Below are 13,044 nucleotides of genomic sequence, written 5' to 3'. Positions count from 1 at the left end.
TCTACAGCTAGTTCATGATGCACCAGGTGTTGCACACCCTGGTATGGATCGTTCTGTGAAACAAGCCAGAATGAAATACTTTTGGCCACGTATGGCAACTGACATTTCCGAGTATGTTAAGAAATGTAGTGTCTGTATGCAACATAAAGGAAATGTCAATGGTCCTAATCCAATCCAAGTGTACCCAACCACTAGTGAACCGTGGGAAAGAGTTGCCCTTGACTTGTTAACCAATTTTAAATGTTCCCTCCAAGGCAACAAACATCTGTGTGTTATGGTAGACCATTTCACCAGATATTATGAGTTAGTTCCTATTGCAGATAAGACTGCAGAGACAGTAGCTAAAGCGTTTAAAGAACGCATTATCTGCAGGCATACCACCCCAAAGTCCTTAGTAACAGATAATGGAGGTGAATTCTGTAATGAGATTCTTGAAAATTTGTGTACTTTATACAAGATCTCTAAATCCACCATTGTTCCTCATCATCCTACCAGCAATGGGTTAGCCGAACGAACCAATAAGAAAGTACTTGATGTCCTGAGAGCCACTATCAACCCCAATAGTGAAACTTGGGATGAAGTCATACCAGATGTTCAATGTGCCATAAATTCTGCTTACAATGCTTCCATAGGTGATACTCCACATTATGCATTGTATGGTGTAGACAAGCGTTTACCCTATGAGTTGTTATATTCCACTCCGAAACCTAATTACAACCCTGACGATTTCGTAGCAACTCGTACCAGCATGGCTCAAAGTGTTTTTAGAAGAATCTGTGAAACACTTCATAAATCAACAGCAGAATTTACTAGAGTAACTAATAGCTGTGCTAAGCCATCAAAAGTAAAAGTAGGTTCAAGAGTAATGCTGACAAATTTCAACAAAACATCCAAAATGCCTAAGCTCGATCAAAAGTTTGTCGGACCTTATCGAGTTGTAGAACATATCTCTGGTAATAAGTATAAGGTTAGAGAAATTAGTACTGGCAAGTACAAAGAATCGCATTTAGATCATATGAAATTAGTATGCGATGTTGATGATATTGCTACCCAGACTAATGTGACAGATGCTGAAAATCCTCTTGACTCTGTACCCTCTACCTCAAATACTCAGTCAGATAACCAACCTGAATGTCGTTACTCCTTGCGTACTCGACAAGTAATGAGAAACCCACAAGTATCTTTTGTAGATACTCGTTCAGATCTCCCTCAGTCAAGGCATGTGTTAGCCATTGCAGAGGAATTCGATCCTCCCAGAGATGATAACCATTCTGCATATGTAAACCTCACCCTCGCAGAATTGGGTTTAAATGTACATAGTCTGTATAACTAGATGTCCGAGATGAAGTAAATTGTCAACTGTTTGTTATTAACTGATTAGTTTTTCAGATTTTTTTTTTTCGCATTCACGTTCCCTCCGTATTCTGAGAATTTGACAGTAACAGTCTGAGTGCACCAGATACCTTTGCTGTTAATTTCACCTTGTATGTATACATTTATTCTTCCTCAGAATCCGTAGAGTGCATGAATACAGATCGATCGATCAATTCCATCCATATTGTACAATGATTTGTTCTCATAGTTTGTAATGCATTATGTTAAAAGTGATTACGTTAACACCCATTACGTTAAAACTCATTTTGTTAACATCCATTATGATACAATCTATTAGTTCTAAGTTATATATGAATTTGTTATTGTATAGAATCAGCCCAGAACCACCTGCCTGTTCAGCCTATAAGTAGTGTATGTCGAGACGACATACATAACATGACCGAGCTGTCAGCATAGTTGCTGATCCCTGTGTTGTATAGCATATTAGTATCATCCATGTGCTTTAGATAGGAGATCCCTAGGCCTGTGACTTTGTGTGACGTCACAGGATGCGCATGTGTACGTTCGTACCTCTTCCCCGCTCTCAGTCGGCGTAGACATCCAGGCTAGGACAGGCAGAGGCTGGGCTCTATCTCTCATCATCACAGTCTGACAATATATGTTACCATCCAACAAGTGTGTCTACCTTCAACCCTCGATATCTCAATTTAAGAACCCCTACGATAGTGAGTAGTGGTGGTGGGTGGTGAGTAGTGGTGGTGGGAGGTGAGTAGTGGTGGTGGGTGGTGAGTAGTGGTGGTGGGAGGTGAGTAGTGGTGGTGGGTGGTGAGTAGTGTTGCTGGGTAGTGAGTAGTGTTGCTGGGTGGTGAGTAGTGTTGCTGGGTGGTGAGTAGTGTTGCTGGGTGGTGAGTAGTGTTGCTGGGTGGTGAGTAGTGTTGCTGGGTGGTGAGTAGTGTTGCTGGGTAGTGAGTAGTGTTGCTGGGTAGTGAGTAGTGTTGCTGGGTAGTGAGTAGTGTTGCTGGGTGGTGAGTAGTGTTGCTGGGTAGTGAGTAGTGTTGCTGGGTGGTGAGTAGTGTTGCTGGGTAGTGAGTAGTGTTGCTGGGTAGTGAGTAGTGTTGCTGGGTAGTGAGTGGTGAGTAATGCAATACAAAAAATGGATCCACACAGTTCAACAATATACAATACAACACGATACAATCCAACACACTGACACACATATACAACACGATACAATCCAACACACTGACACACACATACATCACGATACAATCCAACACACTGACACACAACATACAACACGATACAATCCAACACACTGACACACATATACAACACGATACAATCCAACACACTGACACACACATACATCACGATACAATCCAACACACTGACACACAACATACAACACGATACAATCCAACACACTGACACACATATACAACACGATACAATCCAACACACTGACACACATATACAACACGATACAATCCAACACACTGACACACAACATACAACACGATACAATCCAACACACTGACACACATATACAACACGATACAATCCAACACACTGACACACATATACAACACGATACAATCCAACACACTGACACACAACATACAACACGATACAATCCAACACACTGACACACAACATACAACACGATACAATCCAACACACTGACACACAACATACAACACGATACAATCCAACACACTGACACACAACATACAACACGATACAATCCAACACACTGACACACAACATACAACACGATACAATCCAACACACTGGTATACAACATACATCACGATACAATCCAAGACACTGACACACACATACAACACGATACAATCCAACACACTGGTATACAACATACATCACGATACAATCCAAGACACTGACACACACATGCAACACGATACAATCCAACACACTGGTATACAACATACATCACGATACAATCCAAGACACTGACACACACATACAACACGATACAATCCAACACACTGGTATACAACATACATCACGATACAATCCAAGACACTGACACACACATGCAACACGATACAATCCAACACACTGGTATACAACATACAACACGATACAATCCAACACACTGACACACACATACAACACGATATAATCCAACACACTGACACACACATACAACACGATACAATCCAACACACTGACACACACATACAACACGATACAATCCAACACACTGACACACATATACAACACGATACAATCCAACACACTGACACACACATACAACACGATACAATCCAACACACTGACACACAACATACAACACGATACAATCCAACACACTGACACACATATACAACACGATACAATCCAACACACTGACACACACATACAACACGATACAATCCAACACACTGACACACACATACAACACGATACAATCCAACACACTGACACACATATACAACACGATACAATCCAACACACTGACACACACATACAACACGATACAATCCAACACACTGACACACAACATACAACACGATACAATCCAACACACTGACATACAACATACATCACGATACAATCCAACACACTGACACACACATACATCACGATACAATCCAACACACTGACACACACATACAACACGATACAATCCAACACACTGACACACACATACAACACGATACAATCCAACACACTGACATACAACATACAACACGATACAATCCAACACACTGACACACATATACAACACGATACAATCCAACACACTGACACACACATACAACACGATACAATCCAAGACACTGACACACACATGCAACACGATACAATCCAACACACTGGTATACAACATACATCACGATACAATCCAAGACACTGACACACACATGCAACACGATACAATCCAACACACTTGTATACAACATACATCACGATACAATCCAAGACACTGACACACACATACAACACGATACAATCCAACACACTGGTATACAACATACATCACGATACAATCCAAGACACTGACACACACATGCAACACGATACAATCCAACACACTGGTATACAACATACAACACGATACAATCCAACACACTGACACACACATACAACACGATACAATCCAACACACTGACACACAACATACAACACGATACAATCCAACACACTGACGGACAACACGATACAATCCAACACACTGACGTACAACACGATACAATCCAGCACACTGGCATACAACATACAACACGATACAATCCAGCACACTGGCATACAACATACAACACGATACAATCCAGCACACTGACATACAACATACAACACGATACAATCCAACACACTGGTATACAACATACAACACGATACAATCCAACACACTGACGGACAACACGATACAATCCAACACACTGACGGACAACACGATACAATCCAACACACTGACGTACAACACGATACAATCCAGCACACTGGCATACAACATACAACACGATACAATCCAGCACACTGGCATACAACATACAACACGATACAATCCAGCACACTGGCATACAACATACAACACGATACAATCCAGCACACTGGCATACAACATACAACACGATACAATCCAGCACACTGGCATACAACATACAACACGATACAATCCAACACAATGACACACAACATACAACACGATACAATCCAGCACACTGGCATACAACATACAACACGATACAATCCAGCACACTGGCATACAACATATAACACGATACAATCAAACACCTGGATCCCAGTTGAACAATGTCTTAAATATAAACAATACGAGCTGTGTAGTAACAAAGACGGTGTTAGTAAATAAGAGCAAGTGAAGAATATACTGACCTGTTCTCCTGTACTCAGCCACAACTGCTGTACTCAGCCACAACTGCTGTACTCAGCCACAACTGCTGTACTCAGCCACAACTGCTGTACTCAGCCTCAACTGCTGTACTCAGCCTCAACTGCTGTCTGCAAAGTAAACAAAAAAAGTATGAAAATTAGCAATTAGCAAAAACTTATTTAAAATTATGTCCTTTCTAAAATTTTCTCTTATACGTTTAAAGATATAGTTTTTTTTTATTTATGTTAATGTAAAAAATAATAATTTTGTACCAAAAGAACCTTAGGAAACTTACCTAGCTTTATTATAACAACCGCAATTTAATTTAGCCTATTCCAACTTAATATATTTTAGATAAGTTTACAGTAATTTAATAATAAACCAACACAATGAAATATATTTTTTTCGTTATGTTCAGAAAGATTTTTGCGAAATAATGGCATGCACAAATTTTCACTTGCGTTATTCGGCAAGAAGAGCGTAGCTATTTAAGCCAAAATTTCAATTTTTATCTATTCAGCACGACATTATATATATATATATATATATATATATATATATATATATATATATATATATATATATATATATATATATATATATATATATATATATATATATATACACACACACACATAGATAAATAAATAGATATGGATGCTTATTTTTGACATGCTGTAAATATGTGATAATGGTCTCCTACGGTAGGTTAAGTCATGGTTTGTGTTGTGTCTCAGTGTTTGTATTAAAGGCAGCACAAAGACATTGACGACATCCTTATGGATATTATATCACTCACGATAACCGAAGAAAGTCGACTAGTTTGACTTATTTCTATTTTTTCCTCCCCAGGATGCGACCCATGACAACCTATTTACTACTAGATGAATCCGAGTGTAAGAAGACTTTTATATTGTCTCACCGCACCTGGTAATCGAACTCGGTTTCTTTACGTTGCGCGCCGAGGTTCCAACCAACGGGCTACAGTAGAAATAGGCAGATATAATTTACTCCTTCTCGGATTAAAAATGCATGTTTTCCTTTTTAGACGTTTTGGCGGCCGGCTGGGATCATTTAGCAACTGGATGTGGCCTGCCAGCACTACTGTGGCCATCTCTGCACTAACGCGATTACCATGTTCCACATGCTGGCCTCCCGGCCATTATTTACATACCCCACGCACTGGTCTCCCTTCATGCATATTTACAGGAGCCAACTACGTGAGTTTGGTCTTCTCAATCACAAGTGTGACACTCTAGGAATACCCAAATCATGGAGGACCTGGCTGAAGGAGACACAGGTAGTGTTACACATCAAGGGCAAGCAGCTAGGCTCGTCCCATACACTCGCTGGTAAGTGTGTGTTTCTGAGAGTCAAGTCTTGGCTCCTGGTCTGCGAATTTTCACCTTCATCCACTGGCATCACTGATTCCTGACTTTTAGCGCCCTAGTGTATCTACTCTCAAATGTATTTATGAAGTATGCTTTCATAATTTTCACATCCAGTTCATTCATCCTTCCCTGACTGAGATTGTGGTACCTCTCAGCATTCCGTCCCCCCATATAACAAATGCAGTTTCTAACTCGTTAATGTGTATTAATTTCAGAACAGTTTGAGCTAAGAACACCATTATGACTGTGACTTTGCAAATGGTCCAAGTCTGACCGAAACGTCTTCGGTCCGACTCGGGCCGCTTACACATATAACCCAAACGCGTTATTTGTGTAGTGTTCCAGTCACGGTATCGTGCCTTTTTCTTCTTCATGACTGTTTTCTAGGTTAACTTAGGTTACTTTTACAGAATTTAACTTTAATCAGTCTAATTGTGACAAGAACTGACTTCTCAGATCAAATTTTGCATAGGAAGTGGATAGTTTATTGTGCACCCGTATTGTGCCCTTGGAAAGTGGCGCACGAGAGTATAACTACACAAAATGAATAAGAACTAGGCCTTAATAGGGATAACAGGAGTTACCTGGAGTTTACCTGGAGAGAGTTCCGGGGGTCAACGCCCCCGCGGCCCGGCCTGTGACCAGGCCTGATGGTGGATCAGAGCCTGATCAACCAGGCTGTTACTGCTGGCTGCACGCAATCCAACGTACGAGCCACAGCCCGGCTGGTCAGGAACCGACTTTAGGTGCTTGTCCAGTGGCAGCTTGAAGACAGCCAGGGGTCTATTGGTAATCCCCCTTGTGTATGCTGGGAGGCAGTTGAACAGTCTCGGACCCCTGACACTTATTGTATTGTCTCTTAACGTGCTAGTGACACCCCTGCTTTTCATTGGGGGGATGTTGCATCGTCTGCCGAGTATATCCCGATATGATACAAAATAGTGCCACAAACATATAGTACGTAATTAACCAGCTCCAAACATCGTGTCTTGGACATTAAATGTGTTTCCTCTAGGTACATATCGTTCTCTAGGCACGTATCCTCTAGACACGGATCAGTGCTCACACCAAACTCTCTTCCACTCCACCCACCCGCCTACTGGCTATATCACTCACGAATATTTGTGCGTGCATCAGCGACCCCCTATATATATACGTATATACATACATACATACATATATATATATATATATATATATATATATATATATATATATATATATATATATATATATATATATATATATATATATATATATATATATATATATATATATATATATATATATATATATATATATATATATATATATATATATGCAATAAGATCACAGTAAACAGGTGATTTCGGAATATGCAAAACAACCAATTAGATCCATTTATAATTAATAGAATTTGGGAAGAATTTAATAATACACTGGACAAATAATTTTTAAATTTTCTTGGGTAGAATAGTTTGTGGGGTGAGTTGTGCAAAGGACCTATCCGAGTTGGGTCGGCGCGCGTCAGGTGTTTAACCGTTGTGGGATCTGATAGTGAGGTGCTGGCCTGACCCCTTATATAGCTTCCTTGGATGCTTTACTTTCATAGTTCCTTGATAATGTGAGTAGTCACGAAAGCGCTTGGAATTTCTCTATTTTTTCAGAGTGGTTTTTTTGCATATATATATATATATATATATATATATATATATATATATATATATATATATATATATATATATATATATATATATATATATATATATATATATATACATGCAAGGAATTCGCAAGAACAGGCGAAATATACACAAACACTGATCTCTGGCCGAATTCCTTGCATTGTTAAAATCTCTAGTAAGGCTGATGCATGCAGGGGATGAGATGAAAATCTGTAAGCCTTCTCCCTGAAAGCTGGGTGCCTTGGATCAAACGTCTAGCGCAAGCTGGACGCCAAGGTATTGGTCCAGTGTGGTGAGAATGGTAAAGCACTGCGTACCTTGTTCCAAGGTTCGTAGGTTCGAGTCTCCTTCGGCCAGAGATCAGTGTTTATATATATATATATATATATATATATATATATATATATATATATATATATATATATATATATTCAGCTCTCTTACATGACCCACTCTCAGTCGCAACACATCCACCCATTTCCCTCAACCTATGTTTCACCCTACACACATCCCTCCTACTTAGATTGTTTTACCCTAAACACATCCATCCTTCTTAACTTATCCACTTTCCACAGATTTCTTAACATTGTTCCGGGCAGAGTTATGCTTAAAATGAACAACGTCAACAGTATTCTGAGACTGCTACAGGAAAGCAACGTTAAGATGCCTAGACAAAGACTAGCTAAGGTTATTACAGTACACGACGTATGGAAGATCAATCATCGAGTTCACAGCTCCAGTGTGGAGCCCGCACTTGATGAAGCATATGCGAAGAGAGAGAAAGTTTAAAGGCTCGTAACAAGACTTGTCCCGAGCTGAGAGGAATGTTGTGTGGAGAAACTCAAGGAACTGACCCAGACGACCCGGATGGAGAGGACAGGAATGGGAAACATGATCAGAATGGGAAAAAAATATCCTGAGAGATATTTATAAGGCAGACAGAGACAGGCTGTCGGGTAGAGAGGACCATGATGGGGAAAAAAAAAAAGGCTGTGGGTCGAAGCTGAAGATATTTAATTTATAAGAAACTTATTATTTCTTTAGCCTAAGGATGATATAAAGGTGAAGCGGGTGTCGGTGAAGCGGGTGTCGGTGAAGCGGGTGTCGGTGAAGCGGGTGTCGGTGAAGCGGGTGTCGGTGAAGCGGGTGCCGGTGAAGCGGGTGCCGGTGAAGCGGGTGTCGGTGAAGCGGGTGTCGGTGAAGCGGGTGTCGGTGAAACGGGTGCCGGTGAAGCGGGTGTCGGTGAAGCGGGTGCCGGTGAAGCGGGTGCCGGTGAAGCGGGTGTCGGTGAAGCGGTGAAGCGGGTGTCGGTGAAGCGGGTGGGTGAAGCGGGTGTCGGTGAAGCGGGTGCCGGTGAAGCGGGTGCCGGTGAAGCGGGTGCCGGTGAAGCGGGTGTCGGTGAAGCGGGTGTCGGTGAAGCGGGTGCCGGTGAAGCGGGTGTCGGTGAAGCGGGTGCCGGTGAAGCGGGTGTCGGTGAAGCGGGTGTCGGTGAAGCGGGTGCCGGTGAAGCGGGTGCCGGTGAAGCGGGTGCCGGTGAAGCGGGTGTCGGTGAAGCGGGTGCCGGTGAAGCGGGTGTCGGTGAAGCGGGTGCCGGTGAAGCGGGTGCCGGTGAAGCGGGTGCTGGTGAAGCGGGTGCTGGTGAAGCGGGTGCTGTTGAAAACATTACGACGTGCTTCCTCACACACCTGCTGTTCATGTTCACTTAGCAGTAATATAGGTACCTGTGTGTTAGTGGACTGGTGTAGGTCGTATCCTGGGACAAAACTGACCTAATTTGCAAGAAATGCTCTACATAGTAGTATGTCATTGATGTCAGCTATGGTCTGTATACCTTGTACATGTACTTGTAGAAATAAAGATTATTATTATTATTATTATTATTATTATTATTATTATTATTATTATTATTATTCAGCTCAGGGATTTGTGGACGCTCGATCCTTCGTCTGCTAATTGCAGTACACAAAAATATAAACAAATGACTGCTGGCATGGGTGGTTGGCGAAATGCATACACAGCTTCAGGAGTAGGAATGACGCGGCCCTGGAAGCCAGCATATAGAGTTGATGGTAAAGTCAGTCTACGAGGCGGCTCCAGGAGCCATGATCCAACCCCCTGCAATCACAGCTAGATGAATAAACACACACACACACACACACACACACACACACTTTGGGAAGCGATGTAGTGGAGGCAGGATCCATACATAGCTTTAGGCAGAGGTATGATAAAGCTCACGGTTCAGGGAGAGTGACCTAGTAGCGACCAGTGAGCTTGGACTCGACCCCTGCAACCTCAACTAGGTGAGCACAACTAGGTGAGTACACACACACACACACACACACACACACACACACACACACACACACACACACACACACACACACATACACAAACATACACACACACATACACAAACACACATACACCAATCTAACCTAAAACCCACACACCATACCCACTGCCCCTACTCCCCTCATCACACACTCCACTCCCACAGCAGTCCCCCATAGTTCCTTGCAAGGTTTTCCGCTTCCTCAACCCCAACGTTCTCCCCAGAACACAGTTTTAGAAAAGAAGTGGAAGGTTTGGTATACAAATGCAGATGGAATAATAAATAAATGTGAGGAGTGGCATGAAAGAATCAAGATGTTCCCAGACATTATAGCACTCACAGAAACGAAACTCACCAGGATAACAGACGCAATCTTCCCACCCAGATATCAGATCCTGAGGAATGATAGAAGAAGCAGAGGGGGAGGAGGTGTTGCAGTGCTCATTAAAAACCGAGGGGCGATTGGGGGAAATGGAAGGAATGAACGAAATGGACGAAAAGGACCACTTAGAAGGTATAGTTCAGTCTGGGGGATGTAAGGTAGTCATTGCAATTATGTGCAACCCAATACAGAAGTACAGGAGGCCAAGAGAAAAGTATGAAGAGAGCAACGGATCAATGGTGGACACACTAGCTGAGGTGGCCAGAAGAGCTGACACTGATAGAGCAAAGCTAGTTATGGGTGATTTCAATCACCAGGAGACTGATTGGGGAAAACCTGGAGCCACATGGGGGCCCCGAAACATGGAGAGCGAAGATGATGGATGTGGTACTGGAAAACCTCTTGCATCAACACGTTAGGGACACTACCAGTGAGAGAGGTGATGATGAACCAGCAAGACTGGACCTTTTATTTACCTTAGGTGACTTGGACATCGAGGACATCACATATGAAAGGCCCCTCGGAGCTAGTGATCACGTGGTTCTGAGCTTTGGATACATAGTAGAGTTACAAGTGGAGAGAGTAACAGGAGTAGGATTGGAAAAGCCAAACTACAAAAGGGGGGATTATACAGTATACAGGCATGAGGAACTTTCTGAAAGGGGTTCAGTGGGAAAGAGAATTGGTAGAAAAATCAGTAAACGAAATGATGGATTATGTGACAACAAAATGCAAAGAGGCAGAGGAGAGGAGTGTTCCCAAGAACAACAGTATGCACATATAAGGAGGGAGGCCCAGCGACAGTGCCAAAACGACACTGCATCGAAAGTCAAGTGTGACCTGAAGCTGTTGTATAGCCACATCAGGAGGGAGACAATGGTCAAGGGCCAGGTAATTAGGCTGAGGAAGGAAGGTGGGGAGCTCACAAGAAACGACAAAGAAGTATGTGAGGAGCTCAACATGAGATTTAAGGAAGTATTTACAGTGGAGTCAGAAAGGACTCTGGGAAGTCAAAGTAGGGGGGGTATATCAAAACAGGATATACCAACAAGTGTTGGATGACATACACACAACTGACCAATGTCATTTACGTGTATAGTATGCAAAGTCATAGAGAAGATTATCAGGAGGAGAGTGGTGGAGCACATAAAATGGAACAAGCTTATAAACGACAACCAGCGCGGATTCAAGGAAGGAAAATACTGTGTCATGAACCTAATGGAGTTTTATGACAAGGTAACACAAGTAAACACGAGAGACAGGGGTGGGTAGATTGCATTTTGTTGAACTGCAAGAAGGCCTTCGACACAGTTCCTCACAAGAGATTAATGCAAAAGCTGGACCACCAGGCATGTATAACAGGAAGGGAACTGCAATGGATCAAGGAATACCTGACCGCGAGGCAACAACGAGTCATGGTACGTGACGAGGTGTCAGATGGGCGCCTGTGACGAGCGGGGTTCCACAGGGGTCAGTCCTAGGACCAATGCTGTTTTTGGTATATGTGAATGGCATGATGCAGGGGACACACCCAGAAGTGTCCATGTTTGCAGATGATGTGAAGTTAATGAGGAGAGTTAAATCCAATGAGGATCAGACAAGACTACAAAGAGATCTGGACAGGCTGTAAGCCTGGTCCAGCAGCTGGCTCCTTGAATTTAACCCTGCCAAATGCAAACTCATGAAGATCAGGGAAGAGCAAAGAAGACCATTGACAGAGTATAGGCTAGGTGGCGGCCAAAGACTGCAAATCTCACTCAAGGAAAAGGATCTTGGGGTGAGTATAATACCGAGCACATTTTCTGAGGCTCACATCAATCAGATAACTGCTGCAGCATACGATCTTCTGGCAAACCTGAAAATAGCATTCCAATACCTCAATAAGGAATCGTTCAAGAATATGTATACCGTGTATGTCAGGCCCATACTGAAGTATGCATCATCAGTTTGGAACCCACACCTGGTCAAACACGTCAAGAACGTCAAGAAATTAGAGAAAGTGCAAAGGTTTGCAAAGAGGCTAGTTCCAGAGCTAAGGAGAATGTCCTATGAAGTGTGGAGAAATTTTCTCCAGG

At 42.4% G+C, this 13,044-nt stretch overlaps 1 protein-coding gene across 2 annotated transcripts in view; it reads right to left on the bottom strand.

Annotated features, from left to right (window-relative positions):
- The window catches only part of LOC128685438 (uncharacterized), a 447,019-nt gene that overhangs the window by 326,358 nt on the left and 107,617 nt on the right, over window positions 1-13,044 (bottom strand). For both annotated transcript variants that reach the window (XM_070082997.1, XM_070083000.1), the window contains exon 2: window positions 5,200-5,325. The gene's annotated coding sequence lies outside the window, so the exon portion shown is untranslated. The remainder of the gene's footprint in view (window positions 1-5,199; window positions 5,326-13,044) is intronic.

This window comes from Cherax quadricarinatus, chromosome 8 (assembly GCF_038502225.1).
Source record: "Cherax quadricarinatus isolate ZL_2023a chromosome 8, ASM3850222v1, whole genome shotgun sequence".
NCBI classification, from domain to species: Eukaryota; Metazoa; Arthropoda; class Malacostraca; order Decapoda; family Parastacidae; genus Cherax; species Cherax quadricarinatus.
The sequence above is the reverse complement of the archived record's forward strand: the minus strand, read 5'-3'. Positions and strand labels throughout refer to the sequence as shown.